Source organism: Chlorocebus sabaeus, chromosome 21, assembly GCF_047675955.1.
Source record: "Chlorocebus sabaeus isolate Y175 chromosome 21, mChlSab1.0.hap1, whole genome shotgun sequence".
NCBI classification, from domain to species: domain Eukaryota; kingdom Metazoa; phylum Chordata; class Mammalia; order Primates; family Cercopithecidae; genus Chlorocebus; species Chlorocebus sabaeus.
In genome coordinates, this window is record NC_132924.1 from 42,384,057 (window position 1) to 42,400,489 (window position 16,433).

The window sequence follows — 16,433 nt, forward strand, 5'->3', positions numbered from 1 at the left end:
CTCACTGCAAGCTCCGCTTCCTGGGTTCACACCATTCTCCTGCCTCAGCCTCCCGAGTAGCTGGGATTACAGGTGCCCGCGACAACGCCCGGCTAATTTTTTATATTTTTTAGTAGAGACGGGGTTTCACTATGTTAGCCAGGATGGTCTCGATCTTCTGACCTCATGATCCGCCACCCTCAGCCTCCCAAAGTGCTGAGATTACAGGCGTGAACCACCACGCCCGGCCGATACCCTACTTTGATCAATGGATAGATTATCCAGACAGAAAATCAATGAGGAGACATTAGACTTGAACTATCTCAACAAATATATACAGAACATTCCATTCCACAACCTCAGAATACACATACTCCTCAAGCATAAAACAGAATATTATCTACAATGGATTCTATATTAGGCCACAAAACAAGTCTTAACAAATTTAAGCAGAGTGAAAGTATATTGTTTTTCTCCAACTGTGATAGTACAAAAATGTAAATCAACAACAGGAGAAATATTGGAAAATTGACAAATATGTGGAAATGAAACATGTTCTTTTACCCAAAGATAATAGTCTGTTATCCAAAGATAATAGCTTTTGGATAAAAGTTATCTTAATTGATGTGAAGTGCTATCTCATGGTGGTTTTGATTTGCATTTCTCTGATGATTGGCGATGCTGAGTACCTTTTTATATACCTATTGGCCATTTGTGTGTTCTCCTTGGAAAAATACCTATTCAGTTCCTTTGCTCATTTTTTTTGGTAAAAGATGTTATCACTTTATTTTCCAAAATCATGGAACCAACCCAAATGCCCATCAATCAAGGAGTGAATAAAGAAATTGGTGTGTGTATATATATATATATATATATACACACAATGGAATATCACCCATAAAAAGGAATGAATTAATGGCATTTGCAGTGACCTGAATGAGATTGGAGACCATTATTCTAAGTGAAGTAACTCAGGAGTGGAAAAGCAAACACAGTATGTTCTCACTGATATGTGGGAACTAAGCCATGAGGACACAAAGGCCTAAGAATGATACAATGGACTTTGGGGACTTGGGGGGAAGGCTGGGAGTGGGGCAAGGGATAAAAGACTACAAATAGGGAGCAGTGTATACTTCTCAAGTGATGGGTACACCAAAATCTCACAAAGCACTACTAAAGAATGTACTCATGTAACCAAATACAACCTGTAACCCAACAATCTATGGAAAAATTTTAAAAAAAATTTTAAAGTATTATCAAAAGTTCATGGCAGCATTATTCACTATAACCAAGATAATAGAAACAAACTGTCTCTTGATGGATAAATGGATGTATATATCATGTGTGTCTGTGTGTGTGTGTGTGTGTGTGTGTGTGTGTGTGTACACAATGGAATATTATAAGCCTTAAAAAAAAAAAAGAAGATCCTCACATTTCCAACAACATGAATGAACCTGGAAGACACTATACTAAGTGAAATAAGCCAGACACAGAAAGACAAATACTACATAATCTCACTGATGGGTAGAATCTAGAGACGTTGAACTCAGAAAGAGAGAGAATGATGGCTACCAGAGGTTGGAGGTTGAGGAAATGGGGAGATTTGGGTCAAAGGTTAAAAAATATTACACCCTTAGAGGGTGTAATAATATTTTTGAAGTACTGAAAGAAAAAAAAGGCCACAATTCCTAATTGCAGAAATTACTGAACAATGTGTATGTATATTAAAACATTATGTTATACTACTTTAAAAGAAAGAACTCATTTGTTCCAGTGTCAGATTCTTTTAGGTAAAGCAAAAGCTGATTTGTCCACAAATTTAGAAGAAACATTTTACATTTAAAGAGCTAAGTAAAGCACATACAAATTAATAACATGCATTTCTAATAACATAGGAAAGAATTATATATAAGAACTTTTAATATTGTTCTAAATATATTAATAAGTCATTGATTTTGTGGATTGATATGTGTTTATTTTACATTTTTAATTGAAAGTCTTTATACAAATCAATGGTCTTTAAAACTGACTTGCTAGTATTATACTCATGTAGGTTGACAAATTCACTCCCTACCTATCACGAAGTAGCATTAAGATGAAACATATATTTTGTTAACTGTCTTTTGTTCAAGGCAGTTACTGCTGTTCTATATCACTGTAGGTAATTCAGTATCTATATTAGATATTTTCTCTTTAAAATATTGCTCAAAACTCACCTACACAGAATATGTGAGGTTTGAAGAAATATAATATTGATCATCTTGAAAGGAAGCTGTTTAATATTCATTTTAGCAAATATTTTCACCAAAAATGTATGTTACATGATAGAAATAGCCTATATTATGTCTTTGCAATAGAATTGAATTCTGGTGAATGTTAGTGCTACTTTTTCACTGGCTTTTGACAATGTTAGTAGCTCAGAACACAGATTATAAGGGCATCAGAAAGCCCATTTAACCTTGAGGATGGCTCAGTGAGGTTGGATCCAAGGCTAAAACAGAAGGAACGATGGACCTCTCTGATATGAGACATGGTGGTGCCATATTTACTCTACTGACTAAGAGGCTAAAGCCACGCATGTGACCACCTTACAAGCCATTGTTCCTCTTACTCTCTCTGACATGTACTTGGCTTCTCAGCAGAGCACATGTACCCTGGCAATACATCCAGCCTTCTGCCAAACTGGCTCAAATTTTTAAAAAATAGTAATAATAAATTAATAAATAAACATTTATTCTGCATCTCAAATGCCCAAGGTGTTAGGAAACTAAGATTCATTGCATGTTAATTTTAACTCAACAAATTCTTGTTATGGTGAATGATATATAATATAGATAAAAAGTAATAAATGTTTCATATTTTATAAGACCTAAGGATTTTATGTGAGATTTTTTATTTAGTTTTTACTCAAGAGAAAATTTTAAATCTTTAGTCTTATTAACTACCCTCTTAGGAGATTTGTAATATGACTTAGAATTTTTTTCCCAAAAACTTTTACTTATAGTAAGTATTAGACATTAATTTTCAACCATCAGTAGGTAACTTTTGCTTGGTGTCATCATAAGTTGGAAGACGAGCTATGCGCCTTTTCTAGATAATACCAATTACCTATAGCTTACAAGTATTGTGCTTTATGGAAGGCTCTTTAGGACCTCAGGATTGTACTTTCTATCAGCTATTCTACATATACATGTGATAAGCATTTTGCAACTTTTTAAAATTTCTCAATACTATACGGAAAAGTATTATTTTTTTCTATTATCTTCTTTTCACAACTATTTTCTATTTTGAGGTTATACACTTTTGTACCTCCCTATGATTTTTCTTTCATATGGCCTTTCCAGGCATTCTGTAACTCTATGTCTACCCACTCAGTCAAAAGCAAGTTCGTGACTCTCAAAGTCTAAGATTTTAATTAGTTGGTTCATGGCATTATTGACAAGATATAAAAAAACGGTTTGCAGAGACTTAGGTTGCAACAAAAGTTACATATACAAACTTTTAAGTAGTATGTGTGCACGTGTGCATGCACACATGCACACGTGCACACATGTATATAAGTGAAGGGAGGCTTTGCTTCATTTACACTTGACCAAGAAAAAAAAAAAAAAAGATTATCTAGCATATTTCATCCATGCACTGCTTTAAGAGATTTTAGGGTCAGTTTTCACTTTTGCACCATTTGGGGTTTATGTCAGGAAGCAGCCTCTGGCAAAGGCTGTGCAATATTTGTGAAAGGAGTAGCACATAAGTTACTAATAAATCAAATTAACTTTATATTTGAAGTCTATAAAGGAAATTAGAGTGGTTTACATCATGGGCAAACCAAGACTGACATTATTTAGAAGCATTAGATTGGAAAGATAAGGAAAATCTACATCCTTTTTTGTAGAGGGACGGTTGATAATGGTAGGAAGAAAAGAGAGAGATGCAGGTTTTCATCAATAGTAGAGAATGCAAAGGCCACACTGTTTATCTGCACTTTCCAAAAAAAGGAGAGTTTTGTTCCAAACCAGTATCATAATTCTCTTCAGGTAGATGGTGTGCCATAACAATCAAACCATGGAAAGAAAATATCAGTGAAAGCTTTGAGAAGAGTACAAGAGTTTGAAGGGAATGAAAACGAAAACTATATGCAGACCAGCATATGCTTTATTGCTGCTAACTTTAGGGCAAGCTCTCAAAGTGTTTTTTAAATTTAATTTTTACTGGTTCTTGATGAAATGAGAGCAGACATGGACTGCTAAAACTTTGTTTTTACAGTAATGAAAAAAAGCTGAAAAGGAAATAAGCAACTACACTCATTTTTTAAGTCAAATGACAAATCCTGCCACATATTTCAAAAGCAGCTTAAGAAGAGAATAAAATAACAGTTAATTTAAACTGATTTATTTGAAAACCTAGATGTGTGTGCAAGTTTTTAAAACCATAGTTTAACTCATGCTGCGTTTTAATTTGATATCTTTTCTTTTGAATTCAAATGCACTAAATTCAATGTATTTGCTTTATAAAACTTACACATATTTATGTTTCCATGCATAATTTAAATTCCCTTGCCCAAAATAATAATCAATTGTTTTATCAGAACTTAGTAGCAACCTAAAGAAAAACAAAAGCATCAAATGGAGCACTTCCAGTTATTATGTATGGAGATAGCTCTGAACAAATTCATATTTATCTGTTGGGGGACCAGGTATTTTTTTGCAAGTCTCATGTCACCTGTTAAAATAGAGTCATTTGATACTTCCAGAATACAACTGCCTAGTAGAGTGAAGTTTATCTGTAGGATGAAGTTGTATTTAATTCCTTATTTTTTTTCTTACTCAAAATGGCCTCTAAATCTGACTTCAACTGTTTTACATAGGTTAATTCTTCTCTGGACAAATGTTTTCCACAGAAAGAATCACGATTACACTTATCAATAAAATAATATAGAAATAAATCATTCAATCTACTTCCTCCTAATTTTCCTATCCAGAGCTCCTTTTCTAAGTCCCTTTGGCCATAAAACTCAATGAATCTACTAGATAACAGAGAGTTGATCTAGAAAGCTGTTCATTATACTTTGAATAAAGTACTTCTTGCTAAAGTTGCTAATTTATTTTCAGTCATTAAGGAGACCTTAAGAGAAATTAAAAGTAATCCTTAGCTATATTTCTTGTTTTATACTTCATTATCCACTTTACGTTTAATGCATTTTCCTCTTATTTTTATATAGTGTCTGCATCACTCACCTGTTCTTACTTGTGGTAAAAGTTTGCAATTTTTTTTCCCAAAAGTAATACATGTGTTTGGTAGAATATAAATTGTTGAACTGATAAAGGTATTTTTACTCTTGAGTTTTTTTGTTCACTCTTCTTTTTACTATAACTACGAGAGGGGGAAAAAAGGCATATCTACCCTAGGTTTAAAATTTTCCCTGAACTCTGAAAACCTTCCAGCTGTATCTTAAAAGGAGACTTTGGCTTTTGACTCTCCTTCCTGTCTTATGGATAAGAGCCTAGCTGTTTTCATAAACAGTGACCAGCTGTTCAACTTCTAATAGCGTTCAACTATCTCCTACTTTTCACAGGAAAAATACATCTTGATTGCATCTTCTTCTCCCGCCTAAGTTAGGAAACTCATATTTTGAATGTATAAATGCTTGCTTAAGCTGGACATGCAATAAATGTATTCAGCTGCTGGTGTAAACCTAGAAGTTGTGTGTAAGTTTCAACAACCTCCTTGTAGTTATTAAGCAGACTGGGGATATTTTAGAATATTTAGAGTAAGACACTATCAATGTAAGAGGACAGCTGAGGAACAAGTATATGTTGAGCATTTATGAGAAATAGCCTAACCATGTAAATTTGTTTCATGCAATTAGCAAAGTTGGCTACACAGAAATGTTATGGGAGCAACAGATATTGCTGGTCTTTACTGCCTGTTCCACCACGTAAGGGCCTTAAGAACAGTAGTACAATTGTATGGGGAGAACAAACTAACCGTCACAGCCATTCTATCTTAAAGAATAATTAGAACACAGGGAATATAAAACTCTAAGTTGACCCATCACATAGAATCTAAATGCTTTATTTATTTATTTATTTTGATTGTATTGATTTATTTATTTATTGAGACAGAGTCTTGCTCTGTCACCCAGGCTGGAGTGCAATGGTTCAATCTCGGTTCACTGCAACTTCCACCTCCCAATTCAAGTGATTCTTGTGTCTCAGCCTCCCAAGTAGCTGGGATTACAGGCACTGCTACCAGGCCTAGCTAATTTCTTGTGTGTGTGTGTGTGTGTGTGTGTGTGTGTTGTTTTTCAGTTTTTGTGTTTTTTTTGAGATGGAGTTTTGCTCTTGTTGCCCAGGCTGGAGTGCAGTGGCGCAATTTTGGCTCATTGCAACCTCCACCTGCCAGGTTAAAGTGATTCTCCTGCCTCAGCCTCCTGAGTAGCTGAGATTACAGATGCGTGCCACTACACCCAGCTAATTTTTTGTATTTTTAGTAGAGACGGGGTTTCATCATGTTAGCCAGGCTGGTCTCGAACTCCTGACTTCAGGTGATCCACCCGCCTCGGCCTCCCAAAGTGCAGGTATTACAGGTGTGAGTCACTGCGCCCAGCCAATTTCTTGTATTTTTAATGGAGACAGAGTTTCACCATGTTGGCCAGGCTGGTCTCAGACTCCTCAAGTGATCCGCCCGCTTTGGCCTCACAAAGTGCTGGGATTACTGGAATGAGCCACCGTGCCTGGCCAATGCTTTATTTTTTCAAGTGAAGACTTACTATGAAGACTAAAAAGATGGCAGGCAGAAAAGGAGAAAAAATACAGGTATACTTTTAAAAGCAGACAAAAAATATACTTAGTTTTTTTCATTAAGCTTTTCTAATTGAAGAACATTATTAACTATTCTCAAATAAAATATTTACTTTTGTGCAAAAACTATCAGGTGAAGAAAGTGTCACTATTATAATCCAAATGATGAGAGCAGGTATTCGGGGAACACCTCTTACTCTTATTAAAGAATAAATATATATGTCTATAGCCATACGATATATGAACTTGAATACAGACATGGACAAGAACATTGTTACAGAGATGCCTCCTTCTTGAAAGTAGACTGCCATAGGCCAGGATTATAGGGAGATGGAAGGAGGAAGGAGATGAGAGAGGAAACTGGAAAATATTTTCCACATGTGAGTTCAAATACTTGACAAAGAAAGTTCCTGTATGAATAATTGTTCAACCATTGTTCCCTCAGAATATTCTGAATTGCTTTTTAATGCACAATATAACTTAAAAAGAAAGTCTCCCTAATGATTTTTTAATAGCAAAGGTGTTACAGGAAGTTCAACGTAGCTCAGTCTGTTACTTGTGAAGCTATATGTGTATTTTCCTTACTAAACAAGTACCTGTAAGTTTGAAATTCCATGGGACTTAGTAATCTAAGGAATGTTAGCAAATGAAAGGATAAATATCAGAAGGTTTCCTGCTAAGTACATTTAAAATGTCAACAGAGTGTGATGTTAAGGCATCTTGGAGAATTTTGAAATAAGATCCTGAGCACTCTGTCTGAATAGTTATAGTTAGATTAATTGGATTGACCACTAAATCCAATTAATTGCTTATTTTTTCATTATATTTCAGGTACTTCTAGATTTTACTAAGAGGCACAATGTAAATGTAACTTTTACAAAAATGAATTTCTGATGTCTGACTTGGAGTTTCTTCAAAATTTAGAATTTGTAACTTCTAGCAGTTATGGATTTGCCATGAAAGTATGCCCTCAAGAAGGAAAGGAAAAGCTCATATATCAAGGATAATTTAAAACTTTGGAAAAATAAGGCTATTTTAGATTTATATAAAATGTCTCCATGTATAAAGCACTTTGACAGCCATTATATCATTCCGTTCTCTCAACAACTCTGTAAGGTTGGCAAGGAAATGGTATTTTTCCCATTTCCCAGATGAAGAGGCTGAGGCTCCAAATGTTTTCATGTCTTGCCTTAGAACAATGTGCTAATTAAGCTGCGAGACTTGAATTCTAACCAGCTTTGCCCAGCTCCAATAATCTTCCTTTCCTACCTCATCTGCCAGAACAGCTACACACGGGAGATGAAGGGTGACCAGTTATTTAAAATATCAGAAATTAATAAATACACTACCTTTGCTTTCTAAGTAAAACTTTTTTCCTGGTAGGAAAAGAAAAAGATAACTCGGGAATATTAAGCATGCAAAAAAACTTTCTTCATCAGTTTGGTTCTTTTCAAATTAAAGAGATTTAGTGAACTTGCTGTTGGAGATGACAGAAAACAACTCAAAATACAAACACACCAATCACACCTGTAAGTATAGTCATAGTCATTGAAATTCAGAATCGCTGTTTCTTGTCTGGTTAATTAATATACTTTTAAATATTTCATATGAAAGAATTTTTTGGAAAAAAATGAAATGAACCTAAGATTGACTGGAATTTACAAGCCCATTTAAAGAAAAGTCTCAGCTATTTTTTTCTTAAAAATGTAATACCTCCCCAGATGGTAGTCTTTGTAGTTTGTGGCACTGATTCAAAAGGCATATTAACTGCCACTCTACTAGCTGCATCAAGCATTTACAGGCCTCCCTACAGAATGGGTTCAGCAGTAATTAAAATAACACCCTTCCTCAGGGTGAAGTTACACTTGAAGAGTGCGGGGATGTTTTTCTTTCCTTCCTTTGGGTAAATTCCTTCTCCCAAAAATATAAGAAAAAAATGAGAGTGGAGAGAGCTTAAGAGAAAGAAGATGGGGAGAGAGGGAGAGAAGTTTAAAATAGTACACCAAAGCGTGTGTCACATACACTATGTTAAAATATTAGAATTTCTTCCATTCCCTAGCAGACATTGATAGACAAACAGGTTAAAAAAAAAAGCAAGGGGGAAAAATATCATTTACTCACTGTAGCAGCAGGAAATCAAGGAAAGAAAATAAACAGGGCTTGAATTGTGGGCCTTTAACCTGCTAGTCAGACAGTTTCATTCTGTGTGTATTTGTGTGCTGGTAAATGGCGAAGGGGAGGTACAGGGACGGGAGGGCTGTGGGATTCTCGGGACTCCCACAGCTACCAGTCCAGCTGTACAAACACGCACAAGCTTTGTTAAGGTACGGTGGGCAACAAGCTCAAACTGCTGAGCTATCTGACCTATAAATCCCTTGCAAAAGCTCTACTTGAGGGGAAGCCAGAAGTTATATGTAAATTTATTATCCAGCCAGAAGCTAGCTTTTGGTCACTTCCGTCTCCCCTCTCTTTTTCTCTCAATGGATCCTCTGCTCTGGCAGGGCTACATTTTAAGTATGTTGAGATGCATAAATGGTTATCTTAAATTCTACTTCTCTCTAGGCTAAACAAGAAAGGGGATGACTCAGAAGCCCCCCTCCCCCTACTTCATGACACAGCTTAGAGCATATGTTCCAAAATTATGAGCCATAACTTTAGGCAGAGCAATGAAACTTTGTTATTATTTTTATAAATTTCTTTTTCAAACTCAGTAAGCGCATCACTTTAAAATACCATGAATTTACAAATACAATTTTTTAAACAACCCAGGCACAAGAGACTTGAGATATCCCCTTATATATGACACAACTTACTTTACTCTGTTTTTAACTTTGCTTTTTTCCTGATTCACAACAGATAATCTTAGCCTGGCATATTGTATCTTGAATGCAAACAAAGCAGAGGTTCTGAATTGCTAACTCCAAAGAGAACCTTCCTAAGATTTTTTTCTCTTTTCTAAACATTTCTGAACTCTAAGTGACCTCCTTTTATGAAGTTTCCAAATGGCATCCAAACACCTTAAACATGGTGCAGTTACTAAACTGTATAGACTATTAAAAAGCTGAAGAAATTACATAAAACAATAACAAGTGAAGCAGGCTTAATTTAAGGAGAAATGGCTTTTGTAATCATTAAGAAAGCTAGAGATGTCTCTATGTTTAAAATACTTAGAAGCCACTTTGGGCTTTCCAAAATCCTGAGGAAAAAATATAATCCACATGAAAAACAAAAGGTATGTATCCACAGAGAGATGTTTATTCTATGCAACTTCTGTTCTGATAACTTATAGTTATGTGATTTGGGTAGCTTTCAAACAATATTAAATATTGAGAGACATTAAGCAAAAGTTGCATTACACTGAAATAATATTCCATGTTAGTCTAAAGATTTACTTCAGTAATAGTCACTGAATTTCCACAATACACTGAGCAGCAGACTGGGACTAAAAAGGGCGGTAAGTGATGAATCACTGCTCTTGCTATCTTATCAGAATGTGCACTCAGGGAAAGAAGATAAAACAAGCACACCCATAACTACACCACACAACTAAAAGAGAGAAGTACACCAGAAAAGTAAAAACGCAGAACTATGGACATTCAGAAGTGGCAGGAAGGACTTCCAGAAAGAGGAAGTCAATAAAAATTATGCCTTGGACCTTTTCATCTTCTCAAAATATATCATTCATATATATATGTGTGTATATATATATATATCATATATATCATATATGAAGGACGGATAACTTCCATCACATTAAAATAATGATAAAGAAATAGGGATGACTTGTGGCAAAAGAGTTTGTAAACATTCTCTGACACGGAATTTGAAGGAAAGAGATTTTATTTCAGTGAACCAAATCCTGGGAGATGCAGCCTCTAGTGTAAAAATGAAGGTGCACATTCTAGAAAACAAAGAGAGGGTTCTAGTTTTATAGCAAAAAATTCCTGCCTGGGTTCCCAGTCAGATCTGTTTATGCAAATGAAGGATTGAATCTTCCTTAGTTCTGATTGGTCAGTGCAGCTGAGCCTTGATTGGTTGGGGCAAGTAAGAGCTGACTGGTTTCAAAGCACCAAACCAGAAGTCTCTGTCTTATGTTTCTATGTTTCTTTCAAAGGGCAGTGGTGGGTGTGTACGACGGCATTTGGCATGAAGCTGGATGAGGTTCTGGCTTTCTGGTCCAGGCCTGACAACAGGAACTGGTTTTGCTTGATTGTAGAAAAGAAGATCCTGTAATACTTTCACAATATCTTTCTGAGAACATAGAGTTATTGATGCCTCCCTTACCCAGCTATGGCTGCATAGTTCTATTTTAACTTGAAGTACTTCTGTTAGGCATGGGGAAGTCCATTTTGTCTGCTGACCAGGAACACACTTTAGCAAGTTAGAGGCTAGAATAAGTGACTTCCTATTGAAAAAGATAGCTCAGCTAGGATAACCGAAAAAGAAGTAGATTCCTGGTCCCTGACTTCCATTCAGAAGGCAGTATCTGTTCATCTCTCTGATATAGATTCAGAGAATACAGTTTTGTATAATCTCTTGGAACCCAGAAAAGTCTAGTAATGTCAGCATTGTGTGCTTTATCGAATTAAATTGATACAAAATAATACAATTTATCTCACCATCATTTCTCCCGAGTTCTGAAGGCCAGTTTTTCAAGTGTTCTCTTGATATCTCCAATATTCTAGGAAAGGACAAACCCCAATATATGGAGGCTCTAATAATAAATAATGTATATAGCAATGATCACATTCATAAATGCAGATGGTGTTAGGGATCACTATTCGTGGTGATTGTGGCCTGACCACAGTTACTATTGCTTCTTGCCTTATTTCTGTGAACTAAGAAAGACATAGGTAATAAAACTGACCAGGACCAAGGTAAATTTAGAAAAAAAAAAATCATGGCACAAAGTCACAGACAGTAAAGCTCTGACTGCTATTACAGTGACTCTGAACTTTAGCTGTGCACATAATAGTACATCACCTCACTCTGTCATCCTTCAGCGCACCTAAAAGTTTGCCACTTCAAAACCAAGTATATCACATACAGAATTTTATCTGACTTCAGCCACTTGGCAATTCAAATATAAAGGAAAAGGAACATGCTTAGTTAAACAGAAAGAAGGAAGGAACTAGATTTAAAACAGAATAGATGTAGCTAAATTAACCATGATCTTCAGTGGAAAATGTATTGACCTGAGATTTAGGACATTCAGTTGTTCCACTGAGTCCCTCTGTAATACACAGAAGTTACTCAATTGCTATTTGCTTTGCTTTGTTCATTTGTAAACTGAAAAAAAAAAAATTGTTTTCCCTCCCTACCTCATATGAATTTGAAAATATTTTTAAACCAATTGCAGTATAATTATTAACAAAATGCCTTAACACAATAACTAAAACAATAATATAAAATGATAGAGCAAATTAAAAAGTTATTAGTCATCCATTCATGATCAAATGTAATATTTTTAAAATGTTACAAAATGTATTATTGAGATTCACCAAATATGCCAAATACCAAAGACAAATTATAATTATTGCAAAATTTTTCTCATACTCATTTTTATTATTTTTGCAACTTTTTAGTAAAATATTAACACAGTAAAGTGTATTAGAATTATTATTTAATGACCTTAACATATTTATTTTCCTTATTTTTCTCAACTAATACGCTGGACACAAGACAAATTTTCCACTGAATTCTAAGCTTCCATCTTCCTGTTATATAAACTTAATAAATGATGTTGTTTTGGATTTTTTTAAATATTAGAGAGTAGATATTATTATCTGAATACAACAACTGACAAGACACTCCATAACACCAATGAAAACATTTTCAATGCAAGATGATATATAGGCAACAGTTTTTAAAACTGCTGACCAACCAATATTTATGTCTTCATAAAGCATTTCAAAATGTAAGATATTTCAGATGTCAGGAAATATTTTCATTTGGTTATTCTGAGTTTTGATATTAACCCACAGTAATTCTCATAATTTCACAATATAAGATTAATTATTCATCATAATTATCTCATATTCTCATCATTATATGTATTTCCTTTGGAGTGTACACCTCCATACACACACATATACACACACACAGATATTCAAATGGCAAGTAAAGATACATGTGCTAAGTTATAGTTTAAGAAGAGGGAATCTGATATTTATTGAGTGACTATGTGCCATAAAGTTGCAACACTAGACACCTCACACATCACTGAATTATCCTCCAATCACGTGAAGTAGTATACTTACTCCCTGTTCTTCTACCAGTCTACCAAACTAGTGGATGTGCATTTATGCTAAGCATGTCCTTCTGGGGCCCTGCTGTAACTAGACCAACTTTGCTTTTATTTATTTGTTTATGTGGCCATGCAAGATTTCATTTCAACAGATATTTTTCGTGGCTAGCAAGAGTTAGAAAATTACTGTTTTGTACTACAGAGACTCCCAAGCATGTGGGATTAGCCCTTTCCAATCCCATAGATTTATAATTGAGAAGTCAGGAAATCACCACTAGAAATTCATAATAGCCACCTGACTATTTTCAGAAGGAAGCAAATTATTGCTGAAGTTATGTACCCTTAATTTTGAGAATTTAACTTTGTGATGTGATCTACATGTAACTTTATGGTAAGCAATGCAGTTCATATCCATGTTTCCAGGAGACCCTTTAACCTGTACTTCTGTGAACATAAACAATATCTGCAGTGTGAAAATGGGAAGGCAGAATAAAACAATTTCCTTTACAAATGTACTTGGCTTCCTCCCCTGAATCTGCAACTCCAGTCTAATCCTAAGAAAACATGAGACAAACACAAATTGAGGAACATTTTACAAAGTATCTAACCAGAACTCCTCAAAACTAGTAAGGTCATCAAAAGTGAGGAAAGTGTGAGAAACTGTCACAGCCAAATGGAGCCTAAGGAAACAGGACAAGTAATTGTAAGATGGTATCTTGGGTGGGACTCTTGGACAGTAAAAGAACAACAGGTACAAACTAAGGAATTCTTAATAATTATAGATTTCAGTTCATAAAAATATATCCATACTGATTTATTAATTGTGACAAATGTCACAATATACTACAGAATATATTAATAATAGGGTAAATTGTGTGGGATGGTACCTTTACTATCTTTGCAATTGTTTCATAAATCCACAACTATTCTAGAATATAAAATTTTTAAAATGTAAAAAGTGTGCTTGGTGAAAAACATGTATTTTCAAAATTTTGACTAATCCGGAGGCAGTAGTAGCTATGTAGAGTCTTCATAAAGGAGAAGGAGAAATGTTTAGGCTTAAAAGAGATTAACTGTAAATTACATTTTGTTTCTGAATCTTTTGCTGATGCTTCATTTCACCTGTGTTAACATAGGAGCAAAGGAGATATTACAAGTTTAAATTTGTAAATTAATTAATGGATGGAGTAAATTACCTGCATTTTATTAAAACACATTTTGCCACTGAGAAGCACCAACTTAAAAAAGTATTCCTCAAAATCGACATTTCTTTATAGAAAAGTAGTGGAACAAGAAATCAAAATATAACAGTCCAAAGTTTTAGTGGTGCAAAGGAGAAGCTGTTATATACAAATAAAATATGTTTTCCTAATATGTGCCTTCTGAAGTTGATATGAGGGAAATAATATCATTATCTTTACCTAAAGTATAAACAGTAAATTATTTTCTTATCACACATATTTATGGACTGCTCACACAATTGTACAGCACAGCTCACACATCCTTTAAAATGGCTATCTGGCACCAGAAATGGATGGGGGGAATCTAAATATTCATAAAATGCCTCTATAGAAGCAACCATTTTTTTCTTGGACCTGAGAGATGAAGTTTATCTATTCAGTACCCATAGTGGGAAGGTTGCTTTGTAAATTTGCTTTAGATCTGAAACTAAATTATGTCACTGAACAGACTCAAACCTAGAAGATATCACATCTCTTTTGAGTCATCCTCTAGTCTTCATGTAAGTTACTTCTAAAATATCAAGGTTACAGAAACTTACTCTCTAAAGATTTCTATGATTGACAACTCACCCTTTCTTGGAGGATTTATCAACCTCAAAGCATTGCTTTCTTATATCTAACTAACATCTCTTTTAAGTCAAGCCTGCTTCACCTCTTATAGTTCTTTACTGACAGACAGCAAAGTGATTACCACTCCTCTATCTCACAAAATAAGACAGAAAAACTTATTTTAGGCCTTAGCATGTAGATAACACTTGTTAATGTTCAGTTGCTAATTACAGCATAGATTAGACCATGTAAAGGTAGCACAGAACAATGTAACACAATTAACCTGTATGGCAGCAGATACATCATTACTATTATGGTGGCATTATTAACAGAGATCTTCCTGTATTAGAAGATCATGCATTTCCCCACCTTAGGGACTTAACTCATCAATTTGGTGAAAGTTCTAAATCTTGACCTGACTAGCCTAGACTAAAGCAGCAGAGTTACTAACCTCTCCTCATAATGAGTGAAGAGTCTCAAACTACTCATGTCACCTCTGCATTGTCAATAAGCAGAATAATAGTGAGCAATGGCAGACGGAGCTAAAAAGACATCTAAGATCTTGGTCTCCTTGAAAGAGAAAAAAAGTCCATTCATAGATAATAGTAGTATGTGTGTGTTTGAGGTTGGAGTACTGACAAAGGAGGAGCAAAGAGGATGAATGACAGAGGTGAGCATTTTGAAAAAGAAAACTGGATTATTTTAAAATACAGTAAGAACTAACTACAAAGTATCAGGATGGAAAGTAAAAAACTATCCATTCATCAAGAATCAAACACACTTATTTTCTTTCAATCTCAAGAAAACACAGTACTTCTTTTTGTCTGCTCAGGCCCTTCTTAATCATCTTTAGCTACTCTCCTTAATGCAACATGGGTAAGACTTTCCTGTTTTAAATAAAAAGGAAACATCTGGATTGATGGAAATGATGAGCATGCTTTAGAAAGGTGCTGTTGAACAGCAGATAATAAAGTACTCATAGTCAAAAACATATTAACGTTGTTTCAAGGCCATGTTTTATATAAAAGATAATGTTTTCCTTTTGGAATTTTAGCTGTTCCCAACCATTCACACCGTTTGAAGTGCTGAGAACCATCAACCCAACTCAGCTCGTAATCTCCTTCTACTTTGATGTTTCACCACGACCAGGCTCCAGGAGTTGGCCAAACAAAAAGATGACATATCCTAATGACCTGTGTGTTTTTCTTAACGATAGACTCATAGAGAGATGCTGAAGGTAGAGTAAAAATATATGTGCTTACATTTCTATATTCCTTCTCATGTGCACTTGTGCATAAGAACATAATTATGTCTGGTTTTGTACCTCTGGCAGACGCTATTGTTTACTCACCCAGCAGGTACATTTCATCTCCTCACTATTTGTTGAACTGCTCCAAATTTTTTCAGGTATGTCCTCTCCCATAAGCTTACAGGAAGTTACCCTGCCCCGGAGAGTGAATGCAGATTATTCTTTGTAAGCAATCATGGTCATTCCAGTCCCCTTCATGGTAATTAGTTTAGGGGTAGGCATGAGATGTAAGCCAGACCAATGAAGCATAAGAGAATTTATGGATTTCTGGGGAAGCTTTTCCTTCCGAAATACAAATTGTAAAATAT

At 34.9% G+C, this 16,433-nt stretch overlaps 1 long non-coding RNA gene across 1 annotated transcript in view; it reads right to left on the reverse strand.

Moving 5' to 3' along the window:
* LOC140709565 (uncharacterized) overlaps window positions 1-16,433 on the reverse strand; it is a 41,518-nt gene that overhangs the window by 5,540 nt on the left and 19,545 nt on the right. The window lies entirely within an intron of this gene.